Below are 15,032 nucleotides of genomic sequence, written 5' to 3'. Positions count from 1 at the left end.
AGTTTAATTGGGGTCAGGGAGAAGAGACAAGAGTAATCTGACTGCACCTCCACGGCCTAACCACCTCCTTTAATGGGCATAAGTAAGGTCAAATTGATTTGCCTCATTATCAGTGGCGACTTCTGACACTCTGGCTGCAAAAGATCTTGACAACTTTTCCAGTTAATTTCGAATGTTGATTATAATTGAGAGTTGATTATATATGTGTAAATAATTTGGGAAAATAAGCTAAATTTTTAATGTTCCTATTCATTTAGTCTTAAATGTTATCGTAGAATTAAATAAGCTCAGAATCTTAGGGTTTGAAGACATCTTAGAACTAATTTAATTCAACTTGATCCAACACAAAAATCCTCAGTAATAACACTTTGGCATTTTATCAGTAAAACAGCTCCTTGTGGGCAGTGACTGTCTTATTTATTTTTGAATTTCCAGTGCCTTGTACAGTAAGTGCTGCTTACAAGGTATAGTGGCCGTTGAATATGTTGATGAGTCGGTAAGAGGCAAACCAGAATATTTAAAAACAAGCAGTCTGAGTAAGCATCCGAATCTAGATTTTTTTGTCCATTGTAGACATGAGTTTAGCAAGGCTAAACCACTGCCAGAAACACCTAAATCAGAGACCATAAAGGAGATGTTAAGACTATGTGGAGGTTAATGTTCCGATTTTCTGTGCTGACATGTCAGGGTGAGACACTGAGACACTTTGTTCAGGAAAAGTTCAAATGGTGTTAGACCTAAACTTGGTCTAGATCCAAAAAGATCAAAAACCCTGCAAGAATTTGAAGAGACCTACCCCTTTTAAAGAAAATCACCAGGTATGTCACAGAATCTTGACTTTAAAGTGTGCTTTTACTATTGATACTTTTAAGATGGGAAATATAGATTTCCCATCTGGGAGGAAGGAAAAACCATAATGCATTTTCATTCCCAGAAGTCAGTGATATCCCATCTGAAAAGACAAATCAAGAAGGCTAGTTGGGTCAGCATAATTATAGCAGCAGCCTGGCCTGGAGACTTTCTGATAGGACTGTTCATAGCAGGGTGTGAGCCCAAATAATAAAATTTGAAAAATTTCCAAAAATGACAGGCCCCAAATTGTTGCATCTCCATAGTAACAGAAAATGCAATATTTATACCCTTATTTACCCTTCTATTCAACCCAAAAAATGCTTGGCATTTGCCATGGTAATGCCCACATCATATATGCATGTATCGCTTCAGATATGCGGCCTGCTGTTCTAAAAACAACAAACACATACCAAGACATGAGCGTCATGTGAAACCCCGACTCATATTACAGTGTTTTGATGGAAAAATATGTCCCGCTGGACCTTGACATCTTTTTCTCAAGGACTGTTTTCCAGTTTCAGTGGCAGGAAACCCAGGTGTCTCTCTGCTTCTTTCTCTGCCTCCAAAGTCACACAGAGTGATGTAGATGTGTCATCCGAGGGTGGAGGTGGGAGGAAGTTCATGGGAGGGATGTCAGTGAAGGGATGGGTTGGAGGGGGATTGTGGCTCTGGCCGAAAAGGGGAAGGTGGCGGCACTGTGGCCACCCTGTCTGACCCTGCAGTGTAGGTGAGTGGAGGAAACAGACGTCTGTACCCCCAGAGTGACTTGAGAAGCCTTGGCAGGCCACCTTTCTCCAGAAGATTTCTTCCCTGCCTTTACATCAAGGGCTGAAATTCAGAAGGTCACATTTTTCAATCAGAGTCTCAAGGTGACCTCTTCCACTGTCATTATCCAGGCACGTTAGGCTTTAATTGCAAAGTCCCCAGTAGTCCCACCTTGGCCTGTGTAAGTCAGTGCGTTGGCTTGTCCAAGCCCAAAGAGCATTGGATTTGGCACTGATAATCGGACAGGGTAGAGGAGGCAGAAGGTGGTTGGGGGTGGGGTGCTGTTGGGTGGCTTCAGAGTTTGGGGACTTGAGCAGAACTGGATACTGGGTGGCTGAGGGGTGAGGCTCAAGATACTGAAAGAGGAAAGGGGTCAGGGGAGGGAACAAATAATTTGAGAAATAGTGATTGTGTCAGCTGTGTGGCAGATACCAGGCTCTGCAAATAAACTTTGCAGTTTTGTCTGTGGCTGCCCAAGTTTTCAGCTTTCTAATTTACCATGCGGTTGGCTTGACATAAAAGCCTAGGGTCTGGCTGTGAATCAAAGGTTCCATGCCATAGTGTACAGCCTCCATTCCCATCCTCTCCTGAGCCCTTCATGATAACATCTTTCCCAGCTTTGGGGTGACCAGTATATCCGCAAAGGAGGGCAAACTTCTATTGCTCACCCACATTTCCTATCCTTATTTTCTTTGGCACGTCCCTTCTCTACTTTTCTTTTATTTCCAGTTATACTATTTTTGGTTGCTCTTTTTGTAGCTCCTGACCCAGATAACATTGAGGAAAGGTAAGAGGGCCCTTAGCTGAGAGTCGGGCTGCGACGTTCCATTCCCAGCTTTGAGTCCCATTGAGCAGTAGGTGCTTCTGGCTGCCTGGTCACATTAGTCAGGCCAGGCTCTGCTGCAGTGACGAACATGCTCCAAAATCTCAGTAGCTTAGTATGGAAAGGTTTATTCTTATGCAAGAAAAGTCTGGCGGTTCCCTAGAGCATTTACTTTCCTGGCCTTGGCTCAGAAATGGAGGCTCTCCGACATCCTATTAATGCTTTTATTTATTTATTTATTTATTTATTTATTTATTTATTTATTTATTTATTGTCTTTTTGCCTTTTCTGTGTATGGATCTTGACATTTGCCTGTATGCTGTTATTGCTCCTCAAATAGGATCATAAGTTAAGAGAAAGTCCTATGTATGAAGGAAGATGTTAGTTGGATTTATCTGAGATCTTAAACATGTAAGTCTGGAGGTGATCTTACATGTAGTTCAAGAGCCTCATTAGGAAAGATGTACATTATGATCATAGTTGGAGGTAGAAACGCAGGAAAGATGACCATGGTTTCATGTCCATGAAAGAAGCACCATATTGTAACCGATATCCTTTCTTGTCACGAGTCTCTTTGTTTCTGATTGGCCAATTACGCAATAATGCCAAAGGCCCTTGAGACAGCTCTGCTGTGCCGGCAGACCAGGTAGGAAGAGAGCCGTTGGCAGCAGTGCAGGTTCTCTTTCCTCTCCTGAAAGACCTGGGATCTTTTACTGGGTGAGTATGTCGGGGAAAAAGGATATTAGCAGACTTTTCAGAGATTCCTAGCCACTAGCTCTGAATTGACGCTGATTCCAGGAGACCCCCCAGTGGAAGGCCTAGAGGGCAGGTGATCAATGGATTTTCAACTCAGGTCAATCTCACAGTAGGCTCAAGAGGTCCCCAAACCCATCCTGTGGTTATTTCCCCAGTTCTGGAAGGAATAATTGAAATGGACATACTCAGCAACTGGCAGAATCCCCACATTTTGCAGAAACCTTCCTCTAAGCCTACTCCCCTCCCAGTGCCTCCTGTCCCTCCTTAGGGAGGATCAAGTGCCCTGCAACTTTTGTGGCTGTGCCTGTGGCATATGGAAGCTTACAGTCCAGGGATCAAATCCAAGCCGCAGCTGCCACCACAATGGGGATCAAACTGGTGCCTCCACAGTGACCTGAGCTGCTGCAGTTGGATCCTTAACCCGCTGCACCATGGCAGAACCTCCCAACTTCCCCTTCTTTGTGCACTTTTAGCATTGTTTATTTCTCTGGTCAACATAAACATTACTTTAGCATCACTTTTCGTGATTGTTTTTCCTTCTTGAGGGAGACAGTGAATAAGAAACAGAGGCTTCGGGGGTATTGTGACATCTGTCCAAGAAAACCCAGCTGAGAATGACAGAGCCAGCCTTGAGCCCAGATCTCAATTCCAAGTTCAGGGTTCCTTTTACAATGTCTGAGGCCCTTACCCTAACTCTCCACTTCATCCTGACCCTCTTATTCACACCTTCTAATTTGGTTTCTCAGAGGTCAGTGTTTTGCTGGCAGAGGGGTGGTTATTACCAGAACTGAAAATGTAATTTGCAGAACCCAGTGCAATGAAAATGTGGGAGGCCTTGCTCAAAAATGATTAGAAATTTCAAGACTGGACATCTAGCAGAGCATTAAAGCAAAGACAGCCCTTCTAAGCGTGGAGTCAGTGAGGTTGCACAGGTGGCACACCCAGGAAGCTGGCCCAGGTAAGCACAGGGGTCCTTTCTCCCCTTCAGGAGATGAAGGTCGTGGAGTTTGAGAATGGCTCTTCCTGAGTGGGCTGATCAGCCACCTCCAGCAGGAAGGGTGTGAGACAGACACTTCACAGAACTGAATTCCAGAGAGTAGATCCTGCCTAGCACAGACTGGGTGAGTCCCACACAGCCCTTTGCCCTCCCTGCCCTGCCCCAGAGCCTCCTCACTGGGGACAGAGGGGTAGGAGGAGTCTGATGGGGATGGGAGCTTGCGGGCGCTTTCATCTTGCAGTCCTGTGCCTGGGTTTTCCTCTCTGATTTCACTTTGCACCTCAGGTAATCCATTCACACAAAACCATTAATGAGCTTTGATGTAGGTTTTATAGAGGAAAATTGGGGGCACGTAGCCTTCTCATCTCAAAAAACTTAAAATCTCTCAGTAGGCATTTGTTGGCTCCCTGGTCTCCTATGTCACCTTGAACCCTCTTTTCTCTGCTCCTTTCCTTCCCTACCCTCAACTACCTTGGCCTCCTCCACATCCTACCTTCCCTTTATTTCAGGAACTCCAGACCCCTGACCTCTTTTTTTTCTATCATGCAGCTCAGCCCTGCCCCAGCTTTTAACTCCAAATGGGACAGAGAAACAAAGGGCCTTTCAGCCAATGGGACCCTCTCCATTATATGGTACTTTAGTGCCCATCTTTGTGATTCGAGCATTCCCCTTGGGGCCTCCCTCTTTACCTCAGTGGATGAATCGGTGTCATTTAATGCACTGATGGTGTGTGAGTACCACTTGTTCTTTCCTTGTTACTTTTTCATGACACTTCTTCCATCCTGGCTTTCGCATGGAACGTCCCCGCTGATATCCAGCCATGAAGGCTGGGAAGAAGTTGGTGGCTGTGGCTGTGTGTTCTCCCTACTGAGATGGGTCTTTTCCCTGAATTCTGGTGGAAGGGGACAATATTCCTGGTTCTGGGGCAGATGGTAGTGCTGAGTCTTAGTTCTAGATCACTGTTCAGTGATCCCTCATGCACTGCCATGAGCCTGCTTTTATTTTGTCTTACAGTTTTGGTCCAGGCAAGTATCACCGCCAGCAAGAAATGGTAAACAATTTAAGTACAGAATTCTGTACACTTTGGTATTGTCATGAGAGAATGCTTTACAATTGTCAGGCTTGTGCCTCAAGTGAGAGAAATGCTTTTCTACCAGCACAAGATGAAAACTTGAAGCAAAAAGATCACAGGCAAGAAAAACTAGCCATTTGAGGATAAAGACAGATGCTGTCTGCTCTTCCCTCATGGGAAACATATTACCAGGATTAGTGTTACTAGGTGTAGTCTCATGAAGTCAGCTGGGTCCAAGTTGGATGGAGTCCTGCTTCTTGGGAGAGCAATATTCATGTGTTAATCTTGTATGGTAGTCAGTTTCTTTTTAGTGTCAGTAAAAGTCAAATAAAAACACAAAATCTTAGCATCTTTCCGGACCAAGCTCAGTGATATAGAGTGCCTCTTGGTCTGGGTTTTTTTTCTCACTTCTGGGAGGGAAGGTTCCAATATCCCCTTCCCTGGATAGTTGGGCGTGTGATGCTCTCAGAGGCTCTGGCTCTCCTATTTCAATGCCAGCCCCAACCCCTCTCTCTCCTTGCAGTTTAACCAAACCAGTAGCTACCTTGGGGCTATGCACAGCTCCACAGAGAGGACGTTTGTGTGCTGTTAGGATGCTTAGCCTCTTGCAGACTGGTCTCATTTAGAGTAGTGTTCTAGGATTTAGCTTAATGCCTGGCATATAGCTCCTGGCAATATATACTTATTGAATGAAGGAAAAATTAATAGCCTTTTTCAAAGCAATCTCCATGGAAAGCACTGGCCCTCCATTCTGTAGCAACTGAGGAAACTAAGGATTGTTAAGACTTAGGAAACTTTATTCACAAGCTGCTGTGGTGTTGGGTATGGTTGGGGCAGGGGCCCATGCTTATCTGCCCTGGAGTCTACTGATGCTACTTGTACATTGAAAGCCTGTGTCACAGATTCTCTTTGGGAAGAGAGGGACAAGTTGGAATGAACTAAAGGCTATCAGCCCATGGGTGAAACTCTCAGAACTAGAATTGAAGAGTTGGTGTTGCTCATCAAGAAATAGGATTCACTGATTGAAAGGGATCTTAGAAATAGAAGTCATCTTCTCCTTACTCCCTTGTCATCTTTTCTTCTCTGCTCTTCCTTTTCAGAGAGCAACTGAAGCCCAGAGGAGGTAGAGACTTGTTGAAACCACATAGTTAGTTGGCAGCAGATTCAAGAACATATACCTGTTCTGCTCCCAACTCAAGAGCTCATTCTGTTTCTCCTCTGTGACCTTGCACTTGGGCAGTGGGTTTTTAAACATTTTGGGCTCACTTTTTGATAATCTGATGGAAGATCTACACAAAGTTCTGCATATTCTGGGATTCCTATAACTTAACTACTGCTTCCTCCCACTTCTGTTTATTTTCACTGTTGGCATTGGGCAGACAATAGCAATGCCTCTGGAGAAAGACAAGTATGATATTATAACTTATTTGTGGAATCTAAAAAAATGATACAAATGAACTTATTTATGAAATAGACTCGCAAATTGAAAATAAACTTATGGTTACCAAAGGGGAAAGTGGTGGGGGATAAATTTGGAATTTGAGACTAACAGATATGCACTACCATATATAAAAATAGATAACCAACAGGGACTTAGTATATAGCACAGGGAACTATATTCAATATCTTGTAATAGCCTATAATGGAAAAGAATTTAAGAAGAATATGTATATAATTATATATATATAATATTATTTATATATATCTGAATCATTTTGCTGTATGCCTAAAACATTGTAAATCAACTATGCTTCAATTTAAAAGTCACTTGGGAAAAAAAGAGAAATGCCTATGGACTTAAACTAAAACTCTATTCTCACTAAGCATTTTACGTTTGGCTCCATTTAAGGGTTACAGAACCAAAAGGCAATTTTCACCTTCTATGGGGGAGTGGTAAAAAAGCTATAACTGGAAAAGTAAATGAAAGAAGAAAACATTTAAAAAGGACTAGTGGCATTGACTCCTAGGGGAAAATCTTCCTGAGTGAAAAAACTATGAGAATGTGAAGTCTTTGCCCAAGGCTGAGGACCACAGACTCACTGCTCAAAGTTTTGCAAACACGCCTTGGGGAACCATATCTGACTGGCAGGGGGCAGGCTCAAGATGATTTAATAAATCTTTTCCATTTCTAATTTCTATGATTCTGTGAAATGAAAACATTAGTCATCGGCCCCCTAAAAAGCAGGACATTTCAGTGCTGGCCTGACCACAGAGATGAGAATTAAAGTTAATATTCCTATCTAGGGTTTTAAAGTTCCATTCGGGCATTCAGGGAAGGACAGTAAGAGGGATGGGCTGCAGTCTACTGATTTCACCCTGTTGCTTTCCAGCCCTGGGCAGTTCAGAATGTGTAAGAAAACAACAAATCAGTTAGGTCAAATACCTGAGGGTTGTCTGACCTCCTGTTCTGCCACCTGGGGCTGGACCCATGTAGTGTTGAAGAGACTTTGCTGCTGCTTCTGGCCTGTCACATTCTGCTTAGCATCACTGGGATGAGTGGGAGCCCATCCAAGCTGGCTTCTGTGTTTTTTTGGCATGCCCTTGTCATTCTTTGAGCATCTTATTGCTTTCCAGCATGACAGGCTATTCTAAGCTCATCTTCAACTTTTCCTAGCCTAGTCTTGGAATTATCTGTTTTTCTAAGGAACTCTGATTTTGCAGTGGAGAAGGGTGCTTAGAAACCAAGATCTGGGCGCTAGGTATGCTTGTGGTGTCCCTGCCCCAAGGCCTTCTCAGTGGACAGAACTGAGAACTGTATGGATGTATATACCTGTAGATATAATATATGTGTGTATATGTGTATGCATATACAGGTTGCCCCATGCAGCCTATTTTGTTTCTTGCTCATCAGGTCAAGTTGCCCCCACATTTTTCTTACTCTACTTAATCTGTACTGTTTTTCATTTCACTAATTATCTTTTTGTTTCTAGAATTCCTCATATATTTTGAGTCTTTAAAATATCTCAGTGACTATATTTTTCATTTCCAAGGTTTTAAATAAGCTTTTAAAAACCATGTATATCAGTTATTTTATCTTTTTTTCATTTCGTTAGTTTGATAAAGTTTCATTCTTTTTTTTTTTTTCCCTTTTTAGGGCCACACTTGTGGCATATGGAAGTTCCCAGACTAGGAGTCAAATCGGAGCTGCAGTTACTGATCTATACCACAGCATGGCAATACTAGATCTGAGCCAAATCTGCAACCTACACTGCAGCTTGTGGCAACGCTAGATCCTTAACCTACTGAGCAAGGCCCCGGATCAAACTCGAAACCTCTTGGATACTAGTGGTGTTCCTAACCCTCTGAGCCACAACGGGAACTCCAAATTTTTGTTTGTTTTAAATGTGACCTTCCATTTATCTTTCTGAGTATCCTAGGCATGTTTCTTTACTTTTTTGTGAAATTCTTCTATGCAATTTACTTCATTTGTAGCAAATTTATGTTAAGGTTTGTAGGCTGACTTTCTTGATATTAGATATCTTGTGTTTCAGAAATTTGATTTGAAGATTTGTTTTTATTTATTTATTTATTTATTTTTTTTGCTTTTTAGGGCCACACCTGTGGGATATGGAAGTTCCCAGGCTAGGGGTCGATTCAGAGCTGCAGCTGCCTGCCTATGCCACAGCCATAGCAATGCCAGATCCGAGCCGCGTCTGCGACCTACACCACAGCTCATGGTGACACTGGATCCTTAACCCACTGAGCGAGGCCAGGAATTGAACCCTCTTCCTCATGGATCCTAGTGGGGTTCATTAACTGCTGAGCCACGATAAGAACTCTTGAAAATTTAATTTAAGTGGGAGCTTTTGTTTTTTTTTGCTTTTTCTCCTCCTCAGTGTTCAGTTCTTTTTTGTTGTTACTGTTTAATATTTGCCTTTATCTCTGGGCTGTCAGGCCTTAAAACTGAGCTTTGATGATAAACTCAGTTCCTTACCAGGAAGCTTTGTCTCTTTGCTCCCATCTTCCTTGGCTCACAGATTCTTATGAGTCTGTAGCCCTCTGTACTAGGTAAGTACCCTTATATTTTCTAGCTCCTTCCATAATCAAGAAAACCCCAGCTTCATGGTTTCACGCAGAGAACTCGGCTCCATATCTAGATGCAAATAGAGCACCTTTAGTTGTTAGTTGCCTTTAGTTGTTAGTTGCTTTACCTCTGGCAGCTCCTGGATGCTAGTGCTTCTGACCCTAGAACCCAACAGACCCATAGCCTCAGCCCTGACTTTAGATTTTTAAAGATATTTTGAGCCTAGATATGTCTTATGATTGCATCTTTTTCTGTTTTCATCTACTACTTGGAAGAGAGAGGAAGTCAGATCATGAAGTAATAGAATTATCTTGCCTGGGAATCTTATTCTTGTTTTTTATTTTTTACTTATTTTTTACTTTTCAGGGGCGTACCTGTGGCACATGGAGGTTCCCAGGCTAGGGGTTGAATCGGAGCTACAGCTGTCAGCCTACGCTACAGCCACAGCAACGCCAGATCTGAAACGCGTCTGTGACCTACACCACAGCTCCCAGCAACACTGGATCCTTAACCCACTGAGCAAGGCCAGGGATCGAACCTGCCACCTTATGGTTCCTAGTTGGATTTGATTCCGCTGCACCACAATGGGAACTCCTTATTCTTATTTTTTTAAGTGGGATGATTCTGTGAACCATGGACCTTATTGAGTGTAATGGGACTTCTCCATAACTTATGGCTGCATGGAGCCTCTTCATCATGCCCTTGACTTTTGGAAAACAGGCATGTGCGGTCCTTCACTTACTATTCCTGGTATTGGAGGATCTTACTCTTGGGGAATCAAAATGTTACCATTGGGGGATCAACCACATTAGGAGTTCAGAAGGTGATGGAAATCAGTCCTCTTCTCTTCCAGATTATTCCAGTCCATGTTGGGTGCCCTCAAATAAGCCTAAGATGTCTCTCTTCCCTGGTCGTCACTTCCCTTCTTCTTCTTCTTCGTGGTCCCCTCTGCGTGTCCCAAGGTCCCTCTTCCTCTTCCCAGCTGCTGTTTGTTCCTCTCAGTGGAGCGAGGCTCTGGTGCAGGTGGCGATGCTCTGTGTACCTCAGGTCCTACAGAGGGAGGGGAGGTCATGAAGAAAATTGGCTATTGTCAGATGTTCTGAGAGTATAACTCTGGTGTTATTTTGTTAAGCGTCTCAGCCTCTTTCCCCTGCATTTCAAAGACCCTCTTCTGTCTGGCTTTGTGGCCAGGTTCCTGACACGAGATGATTTTGCTCCCAGTCCCAGAAAGGGCATGTGACAGGAAAGTAAATCCTTCCTGCCATGCTTTTGCAGAATTAAGTTGAACCCCGTGAAATGTCACAGCATAAAAACCTTTGGAAAACTTCGGTTGCCCTTTCAAATTTTTTTAGACCCAACAAACTGAGTCTAAGGTTTATCTTGAAATTTCTGACCCATCCTGTGAAATGGGAGCAAAACAAAGCAACTTCTTCAATACTTTTGAGGAGTAAACCAGCAGAGACAAAGAGGTAGAATCCAATTAAAAATGTGTATTATACATAAAAGGATTATGATAGCAGTAGAATCATCTGCCCATTTTCAGACAGAAGACTTCCAGTTTTTGGGAGTCCATTTATTTCTCCAGTTATTTCAGAGCCTATTACTAAGGTAAATACATGAGGTTATTTTATTTTATTTGAGATATAATTCATCTCAGATTTTTCGGTCCTCTCAAATAAAATCTGATTGGTGCCTCCAAAGGCTAGAAAGTCTGCTTTTGCATTTCATATCCAGTTCACATTTTCAGTCTCTCAGAAGAGTCAATTTCCTTAAATTGTACAGTCTTTGGAATCAGGTAATCTTATGTCAGAAATCTCTCCTGGTATTCTTTTTTTTTTTTCTTTTAGGGCCACACCTACAGCATATGGAAGTTCCTAGGAAGCTAGGGATTGAATCAGAGCTGCAGCTGCTGGCCTACATCACAGCCACAGCAATGCAGGATCCTTAACCCACTCAGTAAGGCCAGGAATTGAATGCAAGTCCTCATGGATACTCGGTTGGGTTGGGTTTGTTACTACTGAGCCACAAGAGGAACTCCCTCTCCTGATATTCTGATTTCATTCACTTTGTTCTGAAGAAGAGCCTCTTTTTCGGACAAGAGGGGCTGTGGTAGTAGAAGCAAAGGGTCATTTGTCCACCCTCATCTCGCAGTCTCGGGAGGAAAGAAGTTCTGTTAGAGGAATTAGTTTGTTGCTCCAAAGCATTTGGAGAGTTGTAGCATCAGGTACCCCATTCTGGGGGATGTGCAGCAGATAAACGGCTTTTTTTTTGAGCCATGACCTGGGTAATGGATCATCTGCTAGAATGAACGGAGAAGGGAGGGCATCTGAGATTGGAGGAGACCTCCCTCTTCGTAAATCCAGAGGCCTCAGTGACCTGCAAGACCCTGTCCTAGTTTGGCAGGGGGGGGCTCCTAAAAACAGACCATATTTTAATGACACATGCATGTTTTATAGTCCCATTTATCTAGGTATGACAATATTAATTGAACTGTCAAATTGTTGGAGCCTGAGCTGCTAGGTCCAAATACTTGGAATTACAGAGAAAGAAATTCCCAGGGGGTCAAGGCAGCTGGACTCAGTGTGGAATGCAAAACTCACAGGGGTAGTGCCGCCTGCCCACCTTTATCTGGTCAGAGATTCCAGGGAGCTGCTGGGCTTATTCATGCTTGCATGATTACATTAAAAGCCTGGATCTTGCAGAGGTGTCTTAGACAAACATGATGTGTGCACAGCTGGTTCTGTTACCTTAAAATACCAGTTAGCCTTGTATTAAGGCTTTGATGAAAGATGTCAGTGTTGATCTTGGGAAACTCTCTACACGCTAATTCAAGAAGTGTGTTAGTGAAAGAGTTTGGGGCATAGGCTTGGAGAAGTTCTAAGAGGGAAAAGGGAAACGGGGCATTATTTTCCATGTTATCTGCCTCTGAATGTCTGCCCTTGCCACCTTCTGAAATTTGGGGTGGGGATTAAAACACAGATTACCACTGATTTCACAATGTTTAGTTTATTCCATCATGAAGACAGCATTCAGGAGTTCCCGTCGTGGCGCAGTGGTTAACGAATCCGACTTGGAACCATGAGGTTGCGGGTTTAGTCCCTGGCCTTGCTCAGTGGGTTAATGATCCGGCGTTGCCGTGAGCTGTGGTGTAGGTTGCAGACGCGGCTCGGATCCCGCATTGCTGTGGCTCCAGTGTAGACTGGTGGCTCCAGCTCTGATTTGACCCCTAGCCTGGGAACCTCCATATGCTGTGGGAGCGGCCCAAGAAATAGCAAAAAAAAAAAAAAAAAAAAAAAAAAGACAGCATTCAGCATTTACTCCATGGGCATATGGCAGTGGTGACTCTGTAAGATACAGGAGGGGAAGTAGTTCCTGGTCTGGTAAATAGCAACCTGGAATTCTAACTGCACGGGATCTTCTGAAGAATAAATTCACGGAGTCAGGACAGGTTTTGACGCTGTCATGAAACCACTTAAAATTTTAATATTTGAAAACCTCACCTGAATTTGCTATTTTAAAATGCGCTGTGGTGTGGAGTCCATGTGCCTTAAGGAAACAGTCCTGGAAACTTATTGTCCAAGGCAGGTGAGTTCTTATCCCCTGTGTGGTGCGTCTAAGAACAGTATCATTATATGGAAATTGTAGGTAATGTCTAGCTGCCTGCTTCCGTCCAGAAAGCCATTGGGAGAGTGAATATATCACTTCCCTATTTTCTTTGCCTTTCCAGTTACCCCCCAGCTGGGGTATCATTTCCACAGCCTTGCTACCTATTGTCTCCCTTCTAAATGAGATGACATGTAAAATTACTTTGCAAGCTGTAAGCCTCTTTTCAATTAAGTTATTCGTTTTCTTACTTTCATTTCTTTGTTTACTCCTTTCTCTCCATTTGGAGCCCCCTCTACTTCTCAACATTCATCCAGAATCTTCCTAGTTTTCTGAGGTTCACACATAGCTCCCTGGAGCTAATAAGATTTTCTTTACCACCTAAGTGATAAAAGGTCATCTCAAGACCTAGCCTTTTCATGAAGCATCTCCAAGTCACCTCCCAGGGACATAGCTGTTAGGAACAGGCACAGTTACCATCTGTGAGGCCACTGTTATCTGGGGGCTGCTGTCACCTGAAGCCCCCAGGCTGCTCAGTGCTCCCCGGAGCCCACCATGTATGCCAGAGCCACAGGGTGTGCAGGAGTCACAGGGTGTGCAGTGTAGGAATGGAAGGCATGGCCATGTCCTTTTTGGACTACTGTGCACTTTACAGGCACTACAGTGGCTCTGCTTTGTCTCTTAACCTCTCACTGAGAGTTCAGAGTAAACACAGCTGTAGGTTCTTGACTAACATCTTCTAACCTCCTTGTAATTCAGATAAATCCAAGTTAGACATCTTCCTGTACTCCATTATTTATTCAGAAAGCCATTCACTGGCCCTTCTAAGTGTCAGCCATTGGGCCACATACCTATGATACAACAGTGATTCACACATGGAGCCTTTGCTGTCAGCAAGAGAGAGCTGTGGTGCTGAGCAGACTTTGTGTAGCTGTTTCTTTCATCTTTAGGTTTTCTCCCCCAAGACTCTTGGCATGTGGATTCGTGGCAGGCCTGTCCCACTCTCCTGCCAGGCGAGAGCAGGTGGAATGGGGCTGCAGTTCACAGCTGTCCTGAATGGAGGAGCTGGCGAGTCACATGCCGGTGGGGGGCGGGAGGAGAGGGGGGCTTACCTTTCCATCCTAACCTCTGCCTTGCTCCACGTCAGGACTCCCATCTTTGGTTTGGGGAGGTTTATAGAACTGATGAGCTATTGAAGAGGCCTTGTCCACGTGGGACACTTTGGATGGACAAGGCAGATTCTCGGGGCAGTGTGCAGCTGTAGGAGGAGGCCCTCAGGTGAGAAGGAGGATAGCTGAGATGATGCTGTGCACAGGTGATACAGGAACTCATAGGAGTGGTGGCTGAGGGCCCGCAGCTCTGGGCTCGGTAACCCCAAGGATCCTTGGCGCTAGTGACTGGCCTCAGCTGGGCAAGAGCCTGGCCTTTCTCTCAGAGCTGACCCCAGCTCCTTTTGGGTGGTCTCTCCAGCTCTGGCCTCCTCTGTATAGATTCAAAGAGCTCTGTCTAGCTCAGACTTCCCCCTTCTAGGCTAGGAAGCTCTCCTCTGGTCTCTGTACACACTCTCTGACTCTTCATGCATTTTCCCCTTCAATATGTTAATTTGAGCAGTTTCTCAATGAGAATGCCATCAGCACTGGGAAATTAAATAATACGCTTGTCATAGCAGGCAGATAGTTAGGCATGAGCAGAGAAGGGGTGCATGGGACCAGATGGCAGGAAACCACCCATCATGCAAACAGCAGGGCCCATGGGTGGATAAAGAAAAGCCAGAACCTCCAGACTGATAGGAAACCACACCGTCTGGGGCGATAAGTACCCTGAGTGCAGACAAAGAAAGGTGGAAAAGAGCATGATTCACTAATGTCTGAATGTAACCTGTTGCTCATTATGCCCTCATTATAATAAAATTGTAATAAAATTAGCTATGCAGATAAGAAGTACCCCTCATATACTGACGCCATGACACTTTCCACAAAACTAAATAAGGAGAAAAATCCCTTTTCCCTTCAGGAAGGTGAAGCTGGGATGAAAATTAAGGAATACGACCACCAAACCCCACCTTCCCAGTGAATATCCTGCCCATACAATTAGATGCCCCATGTAACAGGTGTGCCAAAAAGCACAGGACTCTCTGCCT

The 15,032-nt window shown here is 44.0% G+C and overlaps 1 long non-coding RNA gene across 11 annotated transcripts in view; it reads left to right on the top strand.

Annotated features, from left to right (window-relative positions):
- The window catches only part of LOC102164357 (uncharacterized), a 652,820-nt gene that overhangs the window by 142,709 nt on the left and 495,079 nt on the right, over positions 1 to 15,032 (top strand). Inside the window, exon 4 of one of the 11 annotated variants that reach the window (XR_014843626.1) lies at positions 4,185 to 4,317. The exons of the other annotated variants lie outside the window; for them this stretch is intronic. This is a non-coding gene — a long non-coding RNA (uncharacterized LOC102164357). The remainder of the gene's footprint in view (positions 1 to 4,184; positions 4,318 to 15,032) is intronic. 11 annotated transcript variants of the gene reach the window in all.

This window comes from Sus scrofa, chromosome 4 (genome assembly GCF_054392235.1).
Source record: "Sus scrofa isolate SSC_HxYL_T2T_F1_AM1 chromosome 4, Sscrofa_HxYL_maternal_Yorkshire_Landrace_v2.0, whole genome shotgun sequence".
Lineage (NCBI taxonomy): Eukaryota > Metazoa > Chordata > Mammalia > Artiodactyla > Suidae > Sus > Sus scrofa.
The sequence above is the reverse complement of the archived record's forward strand: the minus strand, read 5'-3'. Positions and strand labels throughout refer to the sequence as shown.